This window comes from Labrus bergylta, chromosome 13 (genome assembly GCF_963930695.1).
Source record: "Labrus bergylta chromosome 13, fLabBer1.1, whole genome shotgun sequence".
In the NCBI taxonomy this organism is placed as follows: Eukaryota; Metazoa; Chordata; class Actinopteri; order Labriformes; family Labridae; genus Labrus; species Labrus bergylta.
The window spans coordinates 7550831-7570816 of NC_089207.1; the positions used below are offsets into that span (position 1 = coordinate 7550831).

The 19986-nt window shown below is 36.7% G+C and overlaps 13 non-coding genes across 13 annotated transcripts; all 13 read left to right on the forward strand.

Moving 5' to 3' along the window:
* Positions 1 to 986: 986 nt before the first annotated feature.
* Positions 987 to 1105, forward strand: LOC136182022 (5S ribosomal RNA). Its single transcript, XR_010668340.1, has one exon. It is a non-coding gene; the product is annotated as a 5S ribosomal RNA (ribosomal RNA).
* A 1423-nt stretch (positions 1106 to 2528) lies between these two features.
* On the forward strand, positions 2529 to 2647 carry LOC136181475 (5S ribosomal RNA). Its single transcript, XR_010667822.1, has one exon. It is a non-coding gene; the product is annotated as a 5S ribosomal RNA (ribosomal RNA).
* A 1423-nt stretch (positions 2648 to 4070) lies between these two features.
* LOC136182023 (5S ribosomal RNA) lies at positions 4071 to 4189 on the forward strand. Its single transcript, XR_010668341.1, has one exon. It is a non-coding gene; the product is annotated as a 5S ribosomal RNA (ribosomal RNA).
* A 1423-nt stretch (positions 4190 to 5612) lies between these two features.
* On the forward strand, positions 5613 to 5731 carry LOC136181476 (5S ribosomal RNA). The gene has a single exon (XR_010667823.1). It is a non-coding gene; the product is annotated as a 5S ribosomal RNA (ribosomal RNA).
* A 1423-nt stretch (positions 5732 to 7154) lies between these two features.
* On the forward strand, positions 7155 to 7273 carry LOC136182024 (5S ribosomal RNA). The gene has a single exon (XR_010668342.1). It is a non-coding gene; the product is annotated as a 5S ribosomal RNA (ribosomal RNA).
* Positions 7274 to 8696: 1423 nt separating this feature from the next.
* LOC136182026 (5S ribosomal RNA) lies at positions 8697 to 8815 on the forward strand. The gene has a single exon (XR_010668344.1). It is a non-coding gene; the product is annotated as a 5S ribosomal RNA (ribosomal RNA).
* Positions 8816 to 10238: 1423 nt separating this feature from the next.
* Positions 10239 to 10357, forward strand: LOC136182027 (5S ribosomal RNA). Its single transcript, XR_010668345.1, has one exon. It is a non-coding gene; the product is annotated as a 5S ribosomal RNA (ribosomal RNA).
* Positions 10358 to 11780: 1423 nt separating this feature from the next.
* On the forward strand, positions 11781 to 11899 carry LOC136182028 (5S ribosomal RNA). Its single transcript, XR_010668346.1, has one exon. It is a non-coding gene; the product is annotated as a 5S ribosomal RNA (ribosomal RNA).
* Positions 11900 to 13284: 1385 nt separating this feature from the next.
* Positions 13285 to 13403, forward strand: LOC136181477 (5S ribosomal RNA). The gene has a single exon (XR_010667824.1). It is a non-coding gene; the product is annotated as a 5S ribosomal RNA (ribosomal RNA).
* Positions 13404 to 14820: 1417 nt separating this feature from the next.
* On the forward strand, positions 14821 to 14939 carry LOC136181649 (5S ribosomal RNA). Its single transcript, XR_010667996.1, has one exon. It is a non-coding gene; the product is annotated as a 5S ribosomal RNA (ribosomal RNA).
* Positions 14940 to 16362: 1423 nt separating this feature from the next.
* On the forward strand, positions 16363 to 16481 carry LOC136182029 (5S ribosomal RNA). The gene has a single exon (XR_010668347.1). It is a non-coding gene; the product is annotated as a 5S ribosomal RNA (ribosomal RNA).
* A 1423-nt stretch (positions 16482 to 17904) lies between these two features.
* On the forward strand, positions 17905 to 18023 carry LOC136182030 (5S ribosomal RNA). The gene has a single exon (XR_010668348.1). It is a non-coding gene; the product is annotated as a 5S ribosomal RNA (ribosomal RNA).
* Positions 18024 to 19446: 1423 nt separating this feature from the next.
* Positions 19447 to 19565, forward strand: LOC136182031 (5S ribosomal RNA). Its single transcript, XR_010668349.1, has one exon. It is a non-coding gene; the product is annotated as a 5S ribosomal RNA (ribosomal RNA).
* Positions 19566 to 19986: the final 421 nt, after the last annotated feature.

Sequence of the window (19986 nt, forward strand, 5' to 3'; positions counted from 1 at the left end):
AAAAAACCTGCAAACAAGTGATGCTTACTTATCAATCAATATTTTTTCAGAATCAATTGACGATTTTTCAGAAGTTGACCATTTTGCATCGTCACTTTTACTGTGGATTTATTAAGGTTTTCAATACTGCAAACTTGTGAACAGTGAACAGCAGAAATAAGTTTAAATGTTGCATTAAGGCACACAAGATTTAGGATTATTATAGTAGCCTAAGCAGTGATTGATTAAGATATAAGGGACAACTCGAAATTATGTTTTTATCACCACTTACTTGTTTTGAGGTAATCTTGAATGACAAATGAATAAATCAGCCATTGCAATGTTTCATGTAGAAATCATAACCCTGTGGGGCATACATATTTGATCCCCTCACATTCTCCATTGTAACTAATCATTAAAAAAAACAATCCTCCATTAGGAATCACAAAGGAACACTTACTAATTATATGAAAATTCATAATTATTACAATCAGTCCCTATATATGCTATAGATGATCCCCAATCAAAATTCAGTGTAAGCTACTTTGTAGGAAAGTAGAAGCAATGATAGACAAATAAAAAAAGAACTGCAGTGCATAGCAGGAGGTTACAGCGCCCCCTGCTGGCTGAAGCAGGTATTAAAAGCTTACAGCACCTGGGATTCCCAGGCGGTCTCCCATCCAAGTACTAACCAGGCCAGTTTTGAAAGAGGGAAGTTAATCTTCACGGAATCGGTTTGTTCAATGTGTTTATCAGACGTTTGAACGTTCAGTTTGCCCGCAAGTCGTGAAACAAGTCTTAAAAACAAGCTGCAAGTCTTTAGTTAACTCCCAGCGTCAAAGTATTGCTGAATCTAGTAAGATTAAGTGTAAGTCTATCCATAGGCCCACACGTTTGAGTAGAAAAGTAATAAAATCAACTAGGTCATAGTCACTTGCTCTAATTTTGGCGAGGTGTTACTTTAAACCTAAGTATGTATAAATAACCCTTTAACAACCTGTTCATTCGCTTACGGCCATACCACCCTGAACACGCCCGATCTCGTCCGATCTCGGAAGCTAAGCAGGGTCGGGCCTGGTTAGTACTTGGATGGGAGACCGCCTGGGAATACCAGGTGCTGTAAGCTTTTAATACCTCCTTTAGCCAGAAGAGGGCGCTGTTGCCTCACTAGTGGAGAAAGGACTGAGAGAAACAGGCCAGTGGAAAATAAAACATGATTTTATTTGGCAGTCTGTCCTCTCTTTTTTTTTTGTTGTTGCAATTTTCATCAATGTTTTCAGTGAGTATTAATACATATTACGCTCTCTGGAGGCTGTTTTCAAAGTTCAGTTTTACATTCAAAAAGTACATGTAGCCTACTTAAGTAAGGACTACTGCATTAACATATTTTAATTACTTGTACTTAGGTTACTCTTTACTTCCCCACAACACTCTGGTAGCCATATTATACATTTGATTCAACTGGAAATATTCACCATCATTATAAATGTTTTCACATCAATAATAAACATTTACACCAAATCAGGAATTATTATAAATGATTACTATTAAGATTGAATTTAAAAAAAACCTGCAAACAAGTGATGCTTACTTATCAATCAATATTTTTTCAGAATCAATTGACGATTTTTCAGAAGTTGACCATTTTGCATCGTCACTTTTACTGTGGATTTATTAAGGTTTTCAATACTGCAAACTTGTGAACAGTGAACAGCAGAAATAAGTTTAAATGTTGCATTAAGGCACACAAGATTTAGGATTATTATAGTAGCCTAAGCAGTGATTGATTAAGATATAAGGGACAACTCGAAATTATGTTTTTATCACCACTTACTTGTTTTGAGGTAATCTTGAATGACAAATGAATAAATCAGCCATTGCAATGTTTCATGTAGAAATCATAACCCTGTGGGGCATACATATTTGATCCCCTCACATTCTCCATTGTAACTAATCATTAAAAAAAACAATCCTCCATTAGGAATCACAAAGGAACACTTACTAATTATATGAAAATTCATAATTATTACAATCAGTCCCTATATATGCTATAGATGATCCCCAATCAAAATTCAGTGTAAGCTACTTTGTAGGAAAGTAGAAGCAATGATAGACAAATAAAAAAAGAACTGCAGTGCATAGCAGGAGGTTACAGCGCCCCCTGCTGGCTGAAGCAGGTATTAAAAGCTTACAGCACCTGGGATTCCCAGGCGGTCTCCCATCCAAGTACTAACCAGGCCAGTTTTGAAAGAGGGAAGTTAATCTTCACGGAATCGGTTTGTTCAATGTGTTTATCAGACGTTTGAACGTTCAGTTTGCCCGCAAGTCGTGAAACAAGTCTTAAAAACAAGCTGCAAGTCTTTAGTTAACTCCCAGCGTCAAAGTATTGCTGAATCTAGTAAGATTAAGTGTAAGTCTATCCATAGGCCCACACGTTTGAGTAGAAAAGTAATAAAATCAACTAGGTCATAGTCACTTGCTCTAATTTTGGCGAGGTGTTACTTTAAACCTAAGTATGTATAAATAACCCTTTAACAACCTGTTCATTCACTTACGGCCATACCACCCTGAACACGCCCGATCTCGTCCGATCTCGGAAGCTAAGCAGGGTCGGGCCTGGTTAGTACTTGGATGGGAGACCGCCTGGGAATACCAGGTGCTGTAAGCTTTTAATACCTCCTTTAGCCAGAAGAGGGCGCTGTTGCCTCACTAGTGGAGAAAGGACTGAGAGAAACAGGCCAGTGGAAAATGAAACATGATTTTATTTGGCAGTCTGTCCTCTCTTTTTTTGTTGTTGTTGCAATTTTCATCAATGTTTTCAGTGAGTATTAATACATATTACGCTCTCTGGAGGCTGTTTTCAAAGTTCAGTTTTACATTCAAAAAGTACATGTAGCCTACTTAAGTAAGGACTACTGCATTAACATATTTTAATTACTTGTACTTAGGTTACTCTTTACTTCCCCACAACACTCTGGTAGCCATATTATACATTTGATTCAACTGGAAATATTCACCATCATTATAAATGTTTTCACATCAATAATAAACATTTACACCAAATCAGGAATTATTATAAATGATTACTATTAAGATTGAATTTAAAAAAAACCTGCAAACAAGTGATGCTTACTTATCAATCAATATTTTTTCAGAATCAATTGACGATTTTTCAGAAGTTGACCATTTTGCATCGTCACTTTTACTGTGGATTTATTAAGGTTTTCAATACTGCAAACTTGTGAACAGTGAACAGCAGAAATAAGTTTAAATGTTGCATTAAGGCACACAAGATTTAGGATTATTATAGTAGCCTAAGCAGTGATTGATTAAGATATAAGGGACAACTCGAAATTATGTTTTTATCACCACTTACTTGTTTTGAGGTAATCTTGAATGACAAATGAATAAATCAGCCATTGCAATGTTTCATGTAGAAATCATAACCCTGTGGGGCATACATATTTGATCCCCTCACATTCTCCATTGTAACTAATCATTAAAAAAAACAATCCTCCATTAGGAATCACAAAGGAACACTTACTAATTATATGAAAATTCATAATTATTACAATCAGTCCCTATATATGCTATAGATGATCCCCAATCAAAATTCAGTGTAAGCTACTTTGTAGGAAAGTAGAAGCAATGATAGACAAATAAAAAAAGAACTGCAGTGCATAGCAGGAGGTTACAGCGCCCCCTGCTGGCTGAAGCAGGTATTAAAAGCTTACAGCACCTGGGATTCCCAGGCGGTCTCCCATCCAAGTACTAACCAGGCCAGTTTTGAAAGAGGGAAGTTAATCTTCACGGAATCGGTTTGTTCAATGTGTTTATCAGACGTTTGAACGTTCAGTTTGCCCGCAAGTCGTGAAACAAGTCTTAAAAACAAGCTGCAAGTCTTTAGTTAACTCCCAGCGTCAAAGTATTGCTGAATCTAGTAAGATTAAGTGTAAGTCTATCCATAGGCCCACACGTTTGAGTAGAAAAGTAATAAAATCAACTAGGTCATAGTCACTTGCTCTAATTTTGGCGAGGTGTTACTTTAAACCTAAGTATGTATAAATAACCCTTTAACAACCTGTTCATTCGCTTACGGCCATACCACCCTGAACACGCCCGATCTCGTCCGATCTCGGAAGCTAAGCAGGGTCGGGCCTGGTTAGTACTTGGATGGGAGACCGCCTGGGAATACCAGGTGCTGTAAGCTTTTAATACCTCCTTTAGCCAGAAGAGGGCGCTGTTGCCTCACTAGTGGAGAAAGGACTGAGAGAAACAGGCCAGTGGAAAATAAAACATGATTTTATTTGGCAGTCTGTCCTCTCTTTTTTTTTTGTTGTTGCAATTTTCATCAATGTTTTCAGTGAGTATTAATACATATTACGCTCTCTGGAGGCTGTTTTCAAAGTTCAGTTTTACATTCAAAAAGTACATGTAGCCTACTTAAGTAAGGACTACTGCATTAACATATTTTAATTACTTGTACTTAGGTTACTCTTTACTTCCCCACAACACTCTGGTAGCCATATTATACATTTGATTCAACTGGAAATATTCACCATCATTATAAATGTTTTCACATCAATAATAAACATTTACACCAAATCAGGAATTATTATAAATGATTACTATTAAGATTGAATTTAAAAAAAACCTGCAAACAAGTGATGCTTACTTATCAATCAATATTTTTTCAGAATCAATTGACGATTTTTCAGAAGTTGACCATTTTGCATCGTCACTTTTACTGTGGATTTATTAAGGTTTTCAATACTGCAAACTTGTGAACAGTGAACAGCAGAAATAAGTTTAAATGTTGCATTAAGGCACACAAGATTTAGGATTATTATAGTAGCCTAAGCAGTGATTGATTAAGATATAAGGGACAACTCGAAATTATGTTTTTATCACCACTTACTTGTTTTGAGGTAATCTTGAATGACAAATGAATAAATCAGCCATTGCAATGTTTCATGTAGAAATCATAACCCTGTGGGGCATACATATTTGATCCCCTCACATTCTCCATTGTAACTAATCATTAAAAAAAACAATCCTCCATTAGGAATCACAAAGGAACACTTACTAATTATATGAAAATTCATAATTATTACAATCAGTCCCTATATATGCTATAGATGATCCCCAATCAAAATTCAGTGTAAGCTACTTTGTAGGAAAGTAGAAGCAATGATAGACAAATAAAAAAAGAACTGCAGTGCATAGCAGGAGGTTACAGCGCCCCCTGCTGGCTGAAGCAGGTATTAAAAGCTTACAGCACCTGGGATTCCCAGGCGGTCTCCCATCCAAGTACTAACCAGGCCAGTTTTGAAAGAGGGAAGTTAATCTTCACGGAATCGGTTTGTTCAATGTGTTTATCAGACGTTTGAACGTTCAGTTTGCCCGCAAGTCGTGAAACAAGTCTTAAAAACAAGCTGCAAGTCTTTAGTTAACTCCCAGCGTCAAAGTATTGCTGAATCTAGTAAGATTAAGTGTAAGTCTATCCATAGGCCCACACGTTTGAGTAGAAAAGTAATAAAATCAACTAGGTCATAGTCACTTGCTCTAATTTTGGCGAGGTGTTACTTTAAACCTAAGTATGTATAAATAACCCTTTAACAACCTGTTCATTCACTTACGGCCATACCACCCTGAACACGCCCGATCTCGTCCGATCTCGGAAGCTAAGCAGGGTCGGGCCTGGTTAGTACTTGGATGGGAGACCGCCTGGGAATACCAGGTGCTGTAAGCTTTTAATACCTCCTTTAGCCAGAAGAGGGCGCTGTTGCCTCACTAGTGGAGAAAGGACTGAGAGAAACAGGCCAGTGGAAAATGAAACATGATTTTATTTGGCAGTCTGTCCTCTCTTTTTTTGTTGTTGTTGCAATTTTCATCAATGTTTTCAGTGAGTATTAATACATATTACGCTCTCTGGAGGCTGTTTTCAAAGTTCAGTTTTACATTCAAAAAGTACATGTAGCCTACTTAAGTAAGGACTACTGCATTAACATATTTTAATTACTTGTACTTAGGTTACTCTTTACTTCCCCACAACACTCTGGTAGCCATATTATACATTTGATTCAACTGGAAATATTCACCATCATTATAAATGTTTTCACATCAATAATAAACATTTACACCAAATCAGGAATTATTATAAATGATTACTATTAAGATTGAATTTAAAAAAAACCTGCAAACAAGTGATGCTTACTTATCAATCAATATTTTTTCAGAATCAATTGACGATTTTTCAGAAGTTGACCATTTTGCATCGTCACTTTTACTGTGGATTTATTAAGGTTTTCAATACTGCAAACTTGTGAACAGTGAACAGCAGAAATAAGTTTAAATGTTGCATTAAGGCACACAAGATTTAGGATTATTATAGTAGCCTAAGCAGTGATTGATTAAGATATAAGGGACAACTCGAAATTATGTTTTTATCACCACTTACTTGTTTTGAGGTAATCTTGAATGACAAATGAATAAATCAGCCATTGCAATGTTTCATGTAGAAATCATAACCCTGTGGGGCATACATATTTGATCCCCTCACATTCTCCATTGTAACTAATCATTAAAAAAAACAATCCTCCATTAGGAATCACAAAGGAACACTTACTAATTATATGAAAATTCATAATTATTACAATCAGTCCCTATATATGCTATAGATGATCCCCAATCAAAATTCAGTGTAAGCTACTTTGTAGGAAAGTAGAAGCAATGATAGACAAATAAAAAAAGAACTGCAGTGCATAGCAGGAGGTTACAGCGCCCCCTGCTGGCTGAAGCAGGTATTAAAAGCTTACAGCACCTGGGATTCCCAGGCGGTCTCCCATCCAAGTACTAACCAGGCCAGTTTTGAAAGAGGGAAGTTAATCTTCACGGAATCGGTTTGTTCAATGTGTTTATCAGACGTTTGAACGTTCAGTTTGCCCGCAAGTCGTGAAACAAGTCTTAAAAACAAGCTGCAAGTCTTTAGTTAACTCCCAGCGTCAAAGTATTGCTGAATCTAGTAAGATTAAGTGTAAGTCTATCCATAGGCCCACACGTTTGAGTAGAAAAGTAATAAAATCAACTAGGTCATAGTCACTTGCTCTAATTTTGGCGAGGTGTTACTTTAAACCTAAGTATGTATAAATAACCCTTTAACAACCTGTTCATTCGCTTACGGCCATACCACCCTGAACACGCCCGATCTCGTCCGATCTCGGAAGCTAAGCAGGGTCGGGCCTGGTTAGTACTTGGATGGGAGACCGCCTGGGAATACCAGGTGCTGTAAGCTTTTAATACCTCCTTTAGCCAGAAGAGGGCGCTGTTGCCTCACTAGTGGAGAAAGGACTGAGAGAAACAGGCCAGTGGAAAATGAAACATGATTTTATTTGGCAGTCTGTCCTCTCTTTTTTTGTTGTTGTTGCAATTTTCATCAATGTTTTCAGTGAGTATTAATACATATTACGCTCTCTGGAGGCTGTTTTCAAAGTTCAGTTTTACATTCAAAAAGTACATGTAGCCTACTTAAGTAAGGACTACTGCATTAACATATTTTAATTACTTGTACTTAGGTTACTCTTTACTTCCCCACAACACTCTGGTAGCCATATTATACATTTGATTCAACTGGAAATATTCACCATCATTATAAATGTTTTCACATCAATAATAAACATTTACACCAAATCAGGAATTATTATAAATGATTACTATTAAGATTGAATTTAAAAAAAACCTGCAAACAAGTGATGCTTACTTATCAATCAATATTTTTTCAGAATCAATTGACGATTTTTCAGAAGTTGACCATTTTGCATCGTCACTTTTACTGTGGATTTATTAAGGTTTTCAATACTGCAAACTTGTGAACAGTGAACAGCAGAAATAAGTTTAAATGTTGCATTAAGGCACACAAGATTTAGGATTATTATAGTAGCCTAAGCAGTGATTGATTAAGATATAAGGGACAACTCGAAATTATGTTTTTATCACCACTTACTTGTTTTGAGGTAATCTTGAATGACAAATGAATAAATCAGCCATTGCAATGTTTCATGTAGAAATCATAACCCTGTGGGGCATACATATTTGATCCCCTCACATTCTCCATTGTAACTAATCATTAAAAAAAACAATCCTCCATTAGGAATCACAAAGGAACACTTACTAATTATATGAAAATTCATAATTATTACAATCAGTCCCTATATATGCTATAGATGATCCCCAATCAAAATTCAGTGTAAGCTACTTTGTAGGAAAGTAGAAGCAATGATAGACAAATAAAAAAAGAACTGCAGTGCATAGCAGGAGGTTACAGCGCCCCCTGCTGGCTGAAGCAGGTATTAAAAGCTTACAGCACCTGGGATTCCCAGGCGGTCTCCCATCCAAGTACTAACCAGGCCAGTTTTGAAAGAGGGAAGTTAATCTTCACGGAATCGGTTTGTTCAATGTGTTTATCAGACGTTTGAACGTTCAGTTTGCCCGCAAGTCGTGAAACAAGTCTTAAAAACAAGCTGCAAGTCTTTAGTTAACTCCCAGCGTCAAAGTATTGCTGAATCTAGTAAGATTAAGTGTAAGTCTATCCATAGGCCCACACGTTTGAGTAGAAAAGTAATAAAATCAACTAGGTCATAGTCACTTGCTCTAATTTTGGCGAGGTGTTACTTTAAACCTAAGTATGTATAAATAACCCTTTAACAACCTGTTCATTCGCTTACGGCCATACCACCCTGAACACGCCCGATCTCGTCCGATCTCGGAAGCTAAGCAGGGTCGGGCCTGGTTAGTACTTGGATGGGAGACCGCCTGGGAATACCAGGTGCTGTAAGCTTTTAACACCTCCTTTAGCCAGAAGAGGGCGCTGTTGCCTCACTAGTGGAGAAAGGACTGAGAGAAACAGGCCAGTGGAAAATGAAACATGATTTTATTTGGCAGTCTGTCCTCTCTTTTTTTGTTGTTGTTGCAATTTTCATCAATGTTTTCAGTGAGTATTAATACATATTACGCTCTCTGGAGGCTGTTTTCAAAGTTCAGTTTTACATTCAAAAAGTACATGTAGCCTACTTAAGTAAGGACTACTGCATTAACATATTTTAATTACTTGTACTTAGGTTACTCTTTACTTCCCCACAACACTCTGGTAGCCATATTATACATTTGATTCAACTGGAAATATTCACCATCATTATAAATGTTTTCACATCAATAATAAACATTTACACCAAATCAGGAATTATTATAAATGATTACTATTAAGATTGAATTTAAAAAAAACCTGCAAACAAGTGATGCTTACTTATCAATCAATATTTTTTCAGAATCAATTGACGATTTTTCAGAAGTTGACCATTTTGCATCGTCACTTTTACTGTGGATTTATTAAGGTTTTCAATACTGCAAACTTGTGAACAGTGAACAGCAGAAATAAGTTTAAATGTTGCATTAAGGCACACAAGATTTAGGATTATTATAGTAGCCTAAGCAGTGATTGATTAAGATATAAGGGACAACTCGAAATTATGTTTTTATCACCACTTACTTGTTTTGAGGTAATCTTGAATGACAAATGAATAAATCAGCCATTGCAATGTTTCATGTAGAAATCATAACCCTGTGGGGCATACATATTTGATCCCCTCACATTCTCCATTGTAACTAATCATTAAAAAAAACAATCCTCCATTAGGAATCACAAAGGAACACTTACTAATTATATGAAAATTCATAATTATTACAATCAGTCCCTATATATGCTATAGATGATCCCCAATCAAAATTCAGTGTAAGCTACTTTGTAGGAAAGTAGAAGCAATGATAGACAAATAAAAAAAGAACTGCAGTGCATAGCAGGAGGTTACAGCGCCCCCTGCTGGCTGAAGCAGGTATTAAAAGCTTACAGCACCTGGGATTCCCAGGCGGTCTCCCATCCAAGTACTAACCAGGCCAGTTTTGAAAGAGGGAAGTTAATCTTCACGGAATCGGTTTGTTCAATGTGTTTATCAGACGTTTGAACGTTCAGTTTGCCCGCAAGTCGTGAAACAAGTCTTAAAAACAAGCTGCAAGTCTTTAGTTAACTCCCAGCGTCAAAGTATTGCTGAATCTAGTAAGATTAAGTGTAAGTCTATCCATAGGCCCACACGTTTGAGTAGAAAAGTAATAAAATCAACTAGGTCATAGTCACTTGCTCTAATTTTGGCGAGGTGTTACTTTAAACCTAAGTATGTATAAATAACCCTTTAACAACCTGTTCATTCGCTTACGGCCATACCACCCTGAACACGCCCGATCTCGTCCGATCTCGGAAGCTAAGCAGGGTCGGGCCTGGTTAGTACTTGGATGGGAGACCGCCTGGGAATACCAGGTGCTGTAAGCTTTTAATACCTCCTTTAGCCAGAAGAGGGCGCTGTTGCCTCACTAGTGGAGAAAGGACTGAGAGAAACAGGCCAGTGGAAAATGAAACATGATTTTATTTGGCAGTCTGTCCTCTCTTTTTTTGTTGTTGTTGCAATTTTCATCAATGTTTTCAGTGAGTATTAATACATATTACGCTCTCTGGAGGCTGTTTTCAAAGTTCAGTTTTACATTCAAAAAGTACATGTAGCCTACTTAAGTAAGGACTACTGCATTAACATATTTTAATTACTTGTACTTAGGTTACTCTTTACTTCCCCACAACACTCTGGTAGCCATATTATACATTTGATTCAACTGGAAATATTCACCATCATTATAAATGTTTTCACATCAATAATAAACATTTACACCAAATCAGGAATTATTATAAATGATTACTATTAAGATTGAATTTAAAAAAAACCTGCAAACAAGTGATGCTTACTTATCAATCAATATTTTTTCAGAATCAATTGACGATTTTTCAGAAGTTGACCATTTTGCATCGTCACTTTTACTGTGGATTTATTAAGGTTTTCAATACTGCAAACTTGTGAACAGTGAACAGCAGAAATAAGTTTAAATGTTGCATTAAGGCACACAAGATTTAGGATTATTATAGTAGCCTAAGCAGTGATTGATTAAGATATAAGGGACAACTCGAAATTATGTTTTTATCACCACTTACTTGTTTTGAGGTAATCTTGAATGACAAATGAATAAATCAGCCATTGCAATGTTTCATGTAGAAATCATAACCCTGTGGGGCATACATATTTGATCCCCTCACATTCTCCATTGTAACTAATCATTAAAAAAAACAATCCTCCATTAGGAATCACAAAGGAACACTTACTAATTATATGAAAATTCATAATTATTACAATCAGTCCCTATATATGCTATAGATGATCCCCAATCAAAATTCAGTGTAAGCTACTTTGTAGGAAAGTAGAAGCAATGATAGACAAATAAAAAAAGAACTGCAGTGCATAGCAGGAGGTTACAGCGCCCCCTGCTGGCTGAAGCAGGTATTAAAAGCTTACAGCACCTGGGATTCCCAGGCGGTCTCCCATCCAAGTACTAACCAGGCCAGTTTTGAAAGAGGGAAGTTAATCTTCACGGAATCGGTTTGTTCAATGTGTTTATCAGACGTTTGAACGTTCAGTTTGCCCGCAAGTCGTGAAACAAGTCTTAAAAACAAGCTGCAAGTCTTTAGTTAACTCCCAGCGTCAAAGTATTGCTGAATCTAGTAAGATTAAGTGTAAGTCTATCCATAGGCCCACACGTTTGAGTAGAAAAGTAATAAAATCAACTAGGTCATAGTCACTTGCTCTAATTTTGGCGAGGTGTTACTTTAAACCTAAGTATGTATAAATAACCCTTTAACAACCTGTTCATTCGCTTACGGCCATACCACCCTGAACACGCCCGATCTCGTCCGATCTCGGAAGCTAAGCAGGGTCGGGCCTGGTTAGTACTTGGATGGGAGACCGCCTGGGAATACCAGGTGCTGTAAGCTTTTAATACCTCCTTTAGCCAGAAGAGGGCGCTGTTGCCTCACTAGTGGAGAAAGGACTGAGAGAAACAGGCCAGTGGAAAATGAAACATGATTTTATTTGGCAGTCTGTCCTCTCTTTTTTTGTTGTTGTTGCAATTTTCATCAATGTTTTCAGTGAGTATTAATACATATTACGCTCTCTGGAGGCTGTTTTCAAAGTTCAGTTTTACATTCAAAAAGTACATGTAGCCTACTTAAGTAAGGACTACTGCATTAACATATTTTAATTACTTGTACTTAGGTTACTCTTTACTTCCCCACAACACTCTGGTAGCCATATTATACATTTGATTCAACTGGAAATATTCACCATCATTATAAATGTTTTCACATCAATAATAAACATTTACACCAAATCAGGAATTATTATAAATGATTACTATTAAGATTGAATTTAAAAAAAACCTGCAAACAAGTGATGCTTACTTATCAATCAATATTTTTTCAGAATCAATTGACGATTTTTCAGAAGTTGACCATTTTGCATCGTCACTTTTACTGTGGATTTATTAAGGTTTTCAATACTGCAAACTTGTGAACAGTGAACAGCAGAAATAAGTTTAAATGTTGCATTAAGGCACACAAGATTTAGGATTATTATAGTAGCCTAAGCAGTGATTGATTAAGATATAAGGGACAACTCGAAATTATGTTTCAAATGAATAAATCAGCCATTGCAATGTTTCATGTAGAAATCATAACCCTGTGGGGCATACATATTTGATCCCCTCACATTCTCCATTGTAACTAATCATTAAAAAAAACAATCCTCCATTAGGAATCACAAAGGAACACTTACTAATTATATGAAAATTCATAATTATTACAATCAGTCCCTATATATGCTATAGATGATCCCCAATCAAAATTCAGTGTAAGCTACTTTGTAGGAAAGTAGAAGCAATGATAGACAAATAAAAAAAGAACTGCAGTGCATAGCAGGAGGTTACAGCGCCCCCTGCTGGCTGAAGCAGGTATTAAAAGCTTACAGCACCTGGGATTCCCAGGCGGTCTCCCATCCAAGTACTAACCAGGCCAGTTTTGAAAGAGGGAAGTTAATCTTCACGGAATCGGTTTGTTCAATGTGTTTATCAGACGTTTGAACGTTCAGTTTGCCCGCAAGTCGTGAAACAAGTCTTAAAAACAAGCTGCAAGTCTTTAGTTAACTCCCAGCGTCAAAGTATTGCTGAATCTAGTAAGATTAAGTGTAAGTCTATCCATAGGCCCACACGTTTGAGTAGAAAAGTAATAAAATCAACTAGGTCATAGTCACTTGCTCTAATTTTGGCGAGGTGTTACTTTAAACCTAAGTATGTATAAATAACCCTTTAACAACCTGTTCATTCACTTACGGCCATACCACCCTGAACACGCCCGATCTCGTCCGATCTCGGAAGCTAAGCAGGGTCGGGCCTGGTTAGTACTTGGATGGGAGACCGCCTGGGAATACCAGGTGCTGTAAGCTTTTAATACCTCCTTTAGCCAGAAGAGGGCGCTGTTGCCTCACTAGTGGAGAAAGGACTGAGAGAAACAGGCCAGTGGAAAATGAAACATGATTTTATTTGGCAGTCTGTCCTCTTTTTTTTTGTTGCAATTTTCATCAATGTTTTCAGTGAGTATTAATACATATTACGCTCTCTGGAGGCTGTTTTCAAAGTTCAGTTTTACATTCAAAAAGTACATGTAGCCTACTTACGTAAGGACTACTGCATTAACATATTTTAATTACTTGTACTTAGGTTACTCTTTACTTCCCCACAACACTCTGGTAGCCATATTATACATTTGATTCAACTGGAAATATTCACCATCATTATAAATGTTTTCACATCAATAATAAACATTTACACCAAATCAGGAATTATTATAAATGATTACTATTAAGATTGAATTTAAAAAAAACCTGCAAACAAGTGATGCTTACTTATCAATCAATATTTTTTCAGAATCAATTGACGATTTTTCAGAAGTTGACCATTTTGCATCGTCACTTTTACTGTGGATTTATTAAGGTTTTCAATACTGCAAACTTGTGAACAGTGAACAGCAGAAATAAGTTTAAATGTTGCATTAAGGCACACAAGATTTAGGATTATTATAGTAGCCTAAGCAGTGATTGATTAAGATATAAGGGACAACTCGAAATTATGTTTTTATCACCACTTACTTGTTTTGAGGTAATCTTGAATGACAAATGAATAAATCAGCCATTGCAATGTTTCATGTAGAAATCATAACCCTGTGGGGCATACATATTTGATCCCCTCACATTCTCCATTGTAACTAATCATTAAAAAAAACAATCCTCCATTAGGAATCACAAAGGAACACTTACTAATTATATGAAAATTCATAATTATTACAATCAGTCCCTATATATGCTATAGATGATCCCCAATCAAAATTCAGTGTAAGCTACTTTGTAGGAAAGTAGAAGCAATGATAGACAAATAAAAAAAGAACTGCAGTGCATAGCAGGAGGTTACAGCGCCCCCTGCTGGCTGAAGCAGGTATTAAAAGCTTACAGCACCTGGGATTCCCAGGCGGTCTCCCATCCAAGTACTAACCAGGCCAGTTTTGAAAGAGGGAAGTTAATCTTCACGGAATCGGTTTGTTCAATGTGTTTATCAGACGTTTGAACGTTCAGTTTGCCCGCAAGTCGTGAAACAAGTCTTAAAAACAAGCTGCAAGTCTTTAGTTAACTCCCAGCGTCAAAGTATTGCTGAATCTAGTAAGATTAAGTGTAAGTCTATCCATAGGCCCACACGTTTGAGTAGAAAAGTAATAAAATCAACTAGGTCATAGTCACTTGCTCTAATTTTGGCGAGGTGTTACTTTAAACCTAAGTATGTATAAATAACCCTTTAACAACCTGTTCATTCGCTTACGGCCATACCACCCTGAACACGCCCGATCTCGTCCGATCTCAGAAGCTAAGCAGGGTCGGGCCTGGTTAGTACTTGGATGGGAGACCGCCTGGGAATACCAGGTGCTGTAAGCTTTTAATACCTCCTTTAGCCAGAAGAGGGCGCTGTTGCCTCACTAGTGGAGAAAGGACTGAGAGAAACAGGCCAGTGGAAAATGAAACATGATTTTATTTGGCAGTCTGTCCTCTCTTTTTTTTTTGTTGTTGCAATTTTCATCAATGTTTTCAGTGAGTATTAATACATATTACGCTCTCTGGAGGCTGTTTTCAAAGTTCAGTTTTACATTCAAAAAGTACATGTAGCCTACTTAAGTAAGGACTACTGCATTAACATATTTTAATTACTTGTACTTAGGTTACTCTTTACTTCCCCACAACACTCTGGTAGCCATATTATACATTTGATTCAACTGGAAATATTCACCATCATTATAAATGTTTTCACATCAATAATAAACATTTACACCAAATCAGGAATTATTATAAATGATTACTATTAAGATTGAATTTAAAAAAAACCTGCAAACAAGTGATGCTTACTTATCAATCAATATTTTTTCAGAATCAATTGACGATTTTTCAGAAGTTGACCATTTTGCATCGTCACTTTTACTGTGGATTTATTAAGGTTTTCAATACTGCAAACTTGTGAACAGTGAACAGCAGAAATAAGTTTAAATGTTGCATTAAGGCACACAAGATTTAGGATTATTATAGTAGCCTAAGCAGTGATTGATTAAGATATAAGGGACAACTCGAAATTATGTTTTTATCACCACTTACTTGTTTTGAGGTAATCTTGAATGACAAATGAATAAATCAGCCATTGCAATGTTTCATGTAGAAATCATAACCCTGTGGGGCATACATATTTGATCCCCTCACATTCTCCATTGTAACTAATCATTAAAAAAAACAATCCTCCATTAGGAATCACAAAGGAACACTTACTAATTATATGAAAATTCATAATTATTACAATCAGTCCCTATATATGCTATAGATGATCCCCAATCAAAATTCAGTGTAAGCTACTTTGTAGGAAAGTAGAAGCAATGATAGACAAATAAAAAAAGAACTGCAGTGCATAGCAGGAGGTTACAGCGCCCCCTGCTGGCTGAAGCAGGTATTAAAAGCTTACAGCACCTGGGATTCCCAGGCGGTCTCCCATCCAAGTACTAACCAGGCCAGTTTTGAAAGAGGGAAGTTAATCTTCACGGAATCGGTTTGTTCAATGTGTTTATCAGACGTTTGAACGTTCAGTTTGCCCGCAAGTCGTGAAACAAGTCTTAAAAACAAGCTGCAAGTCTTTAGTTAACTCCCAGCGTCAAAGTATTGCTGAATCTAGTAAGATTAAGTGTAAGTCTATCCATAGGCCCACACGTTTGAGTAGAAAAGTAATAAAATCAACTAGGTCATAGTCACTTGCTCTAATTTTGGCGAGGTGTTACTTTAAACCTAAGTATGTATAAATAACCCTTTAACAACCTGTTCATTCGCTTACGGCCATACCACCCTGAACACGCCCGATCTCGTCCGATCTCGGAAGCTAAGCAGGGTCGGGCCTGGTTAGTACTTGGATGGGAGACCGCCTGGGAATACCAGGTGCTGTAAGCTTTTAATACCTCCTTTAGCCAGAAGAGGGCGCTGTTGCCTCACTAGTGGAGAAAGGACTGAGAGAAACAGGCCAGTGGAAAATAAAACATGATTTTATTTGGCAGTCTGTCCTCTCTTTTTTTTTTGTTGTTGCAATTTTCATCAATGTTTTCAGTGAGTATTAATACATATTACGCTCTCTGGAGGCTGTTTTCAAAGTTCAGTTTTACATTCAAAAAGTACATGTAGCCTACTTAAGTAAGGACTACTGCATTAACATATTTTAATTACTTGTACTTAGGTTACTCTTTACTTCCCCACAACACTCTGGTAGCCATATTATACATTTGATTCAACTGGAAATATTCACCATCATTATAAATGTTTTCACATCAATAATAAACATTTACACCAAATCAGGAATTATTATAAATGATTACTATTAAGATTGAATTTAAAAAAAACCTGCAAACAAGTGATGCTTACTTATCAATCAATATTTTTTCAGAATCAATTGACGATTTTTCAGAAGTTGACCATTTTGCATCGTCACTTTTACTGTGGATTTATTAAGGTTTTCAATACTGCAAACTTGTGAACAGTGAACAGCAGAAATAAGTTTAAATGTTGCATTAAGGCACACAAGATTTAGGATTATTATAGTAGCCTAAGCAGTGATTGATTAAGATATAAGGGACAACTCGAAATTATGTTTTTATCACCACTTACTTGTTTTGAGGTAATCTTGAATGACAAATGAATAAATCAGCCATTGCAATGTTTCATGTAGAAATCATAACCCTGTGGGGCATACATATTTGATCCCCTCACATTCTCCATTGTAACTAATCATTAAAAAAAACAATCCTCCATTAGGAATCACAAAGGAACACTTACTAATTATATGAAAATTCATAATTATTACAATCAGTCCCTATATATGCTATAGATGATCCCCAATCAAAATTCAGTGTAAGCTACTTTGTAGGAAAGTAGAAGCAATGATAGACAAATAAAAAAAGAACTGCAGTGCATAGCAGGAGGTTACAGCGCCCCCTGCTGGCTGAAGCAGGTATTAAAAGCTTACAGCACCTGGGATTCCCAGGCGGTCTCCCATCCAAGTACTAACCAGGCCAGTTTTGAAAGAGGGAAGTTAATCTTCACGGAATCGGTTTGTTCAATGTGTTTATCAGACGTTTGAACGTTCAGTTTGCCCGCAAGTCGTGAAACAAGTCTTAAAAACAAGCTGCAAGTCTTTAGTTAACTCCCAGCGTCAAAGTATTGCTGAATCTAGTAAGATTAAGTGTAAGTCTATCCATAGGCCCACACGTTTGAGTAGAAAAGTAATAAAATCAACTAGGTCATAGTCACTTGCTCTAATTTTGGCGAGGTGTTACTTTAAACCTAAGTATGTATAAATAACCCTTTAACAACCTGTTCATTCGCTTACGGCCATACCACCCTGAACACGCCCGATCTCGTCCGATCTCGGAAGCTAAGCAGGGTCGGGCCTGGTTAGTACTTGGATGGGAGACCGCCTGGGAATACCAGGTGCTGTAAGCTTTTAATACCTCCTTTAGCCAGAAGAGGGCGCTGTTGCCTCACTAGTGGAGAAAGGACTGAGAGAAACAGGCCAGTGGAAAATGAAACATGATTTTATTTGGCAGTCTGTCCTCTCTTTTTTTTTTGTTGTTGCAATTTTCATCAATGTTTTCAGTGAGTATTAATACATATTACGCTCTCTGGAGGCTGTTTTCAAAGTTCAGTTTTACATTCAAAAAGTACATGTAGCCTACTTAAGTAAGGACTACTGCATTAACATATTTTAATTACTTGTACTTAGGTTACTCTTTACTTCCCCACAACACTCTGGTAGCCATATTATACATTTGATTCAACTGGAAATATTCACCATCATTATAAATGTTTTCACATCAATAATAAACATTTACACCAAATCAGGAATTATTATAAATGATTACTATTAAGATTGAATTTAAAAAAAACCTGCAAACAAGTGATGCTTACTTATCAATCAATATTTTTTCAGAATCAATTGACGATTTTTCAGAAGTTGACCATTTTGCATCGTCACTTTTACTGTGGATTTATTAAGGTTTTCAATACTGCAAACTTGTGAACAGTGAACAGCAGAAATAAGTTTAAATGTTGCATTAAGGCACACAAGATTTAGGATTATTATAGTAGCCTAAGCAGTGATTGATTAAGATATAAGGGACAACTCGAAATTATGTTTTTATCACCACTTACTTGTTTTGAGGTAATCTTGAATGACAAATGAATAAATCAGCCATTGCAATGTTTCATGTAGAAATCATAACCCTGTGGGGCATACATATTTGATCCCCTCACATTCTCCATTGTAACTAATCATTAAAAAAAACAATCCTCCATTAGGAATCACAAAGGAACACTTACTAATTATATGAAAATTCATAATTATTACAATCAGTCCCTATATATGCTATAGATGATCCCCAATCAAAATTCAGTGTAAGCTACTTTGTAGGAAAGTAGAAGCAATGATAGACAAATAAAAAAAGAACTGCAGTGCATAGCAGGAGGTTACAGCGCCCCCTGCTGGCTGAAGCAGGTATTAAAAGCTTACAGCACCTGGGATTCCCAGGCGGTCTCCCATCCAAGTACTAACCAGGCCAGTTTTGAAAGAGGGAAGTTAATCTTCACGGAATCGGTTTGTTCAATGTGTTTATCAGACGTTTGAACGTTCAGTTTGCCCGCAAGTCGTGAAACAAGTCTTAAAAACAAGCTGCAAGTCTTTAGTTAACTCCCAGCGTCAAAGTATTGCTGAATCTAGTAAGATTAAGTGTAAGTCTATCCATAGGCCCACACGTTTGAGTAGAAAAGTAATAAAATCAACTAGGTCATAGTCACTTGCTCTAATTTTGGCGAGGTGTTACTTTAAACCTAAGTATGTATAAATAACCCTTTAACAACCTGTTCATTCGCTTACGGCCATACCACCCTGAACACGCCCGATCTCGTCCGATCTCGGAAGCTAAGCAGGGTCGGGCCTGGTTAGTACTTGGATGGGAGACCGCCTGGGAATACCAGGTGCTGTAAGCTTTTAATACCTCCTTTAGCCAGAAGAGGGCGCTGTTGCCTCACTAGTGGAGAAAGGACTGAGAGAAACAGGCCAGTGGAAAATGAAACATGATTTTATTTGGCAGTCTGTCCTCTCTTTTTTTTTTGTTGTTGCAATTTTCATCAATGTTTTCAGTGAGTATTAATACATATTACGCTCTCTGGAGGCTGTTTTCAAAGTTCAGTTTTACATTCAAAAAGTACATGTAGCCTACTTACGTAAGGACTACTGCATTAACATATTTTAATTACTTGTACTTAGGTTACTCTTTACTTCCCCACAACACTCTGGTAGCCATATTATACATTTGATTCAACTGGAAATATTCACCATCATTATAAATGTTTTCACATCAATAATAAACATTTACACCAAATCAGGAATTATTATAAATGATTACTA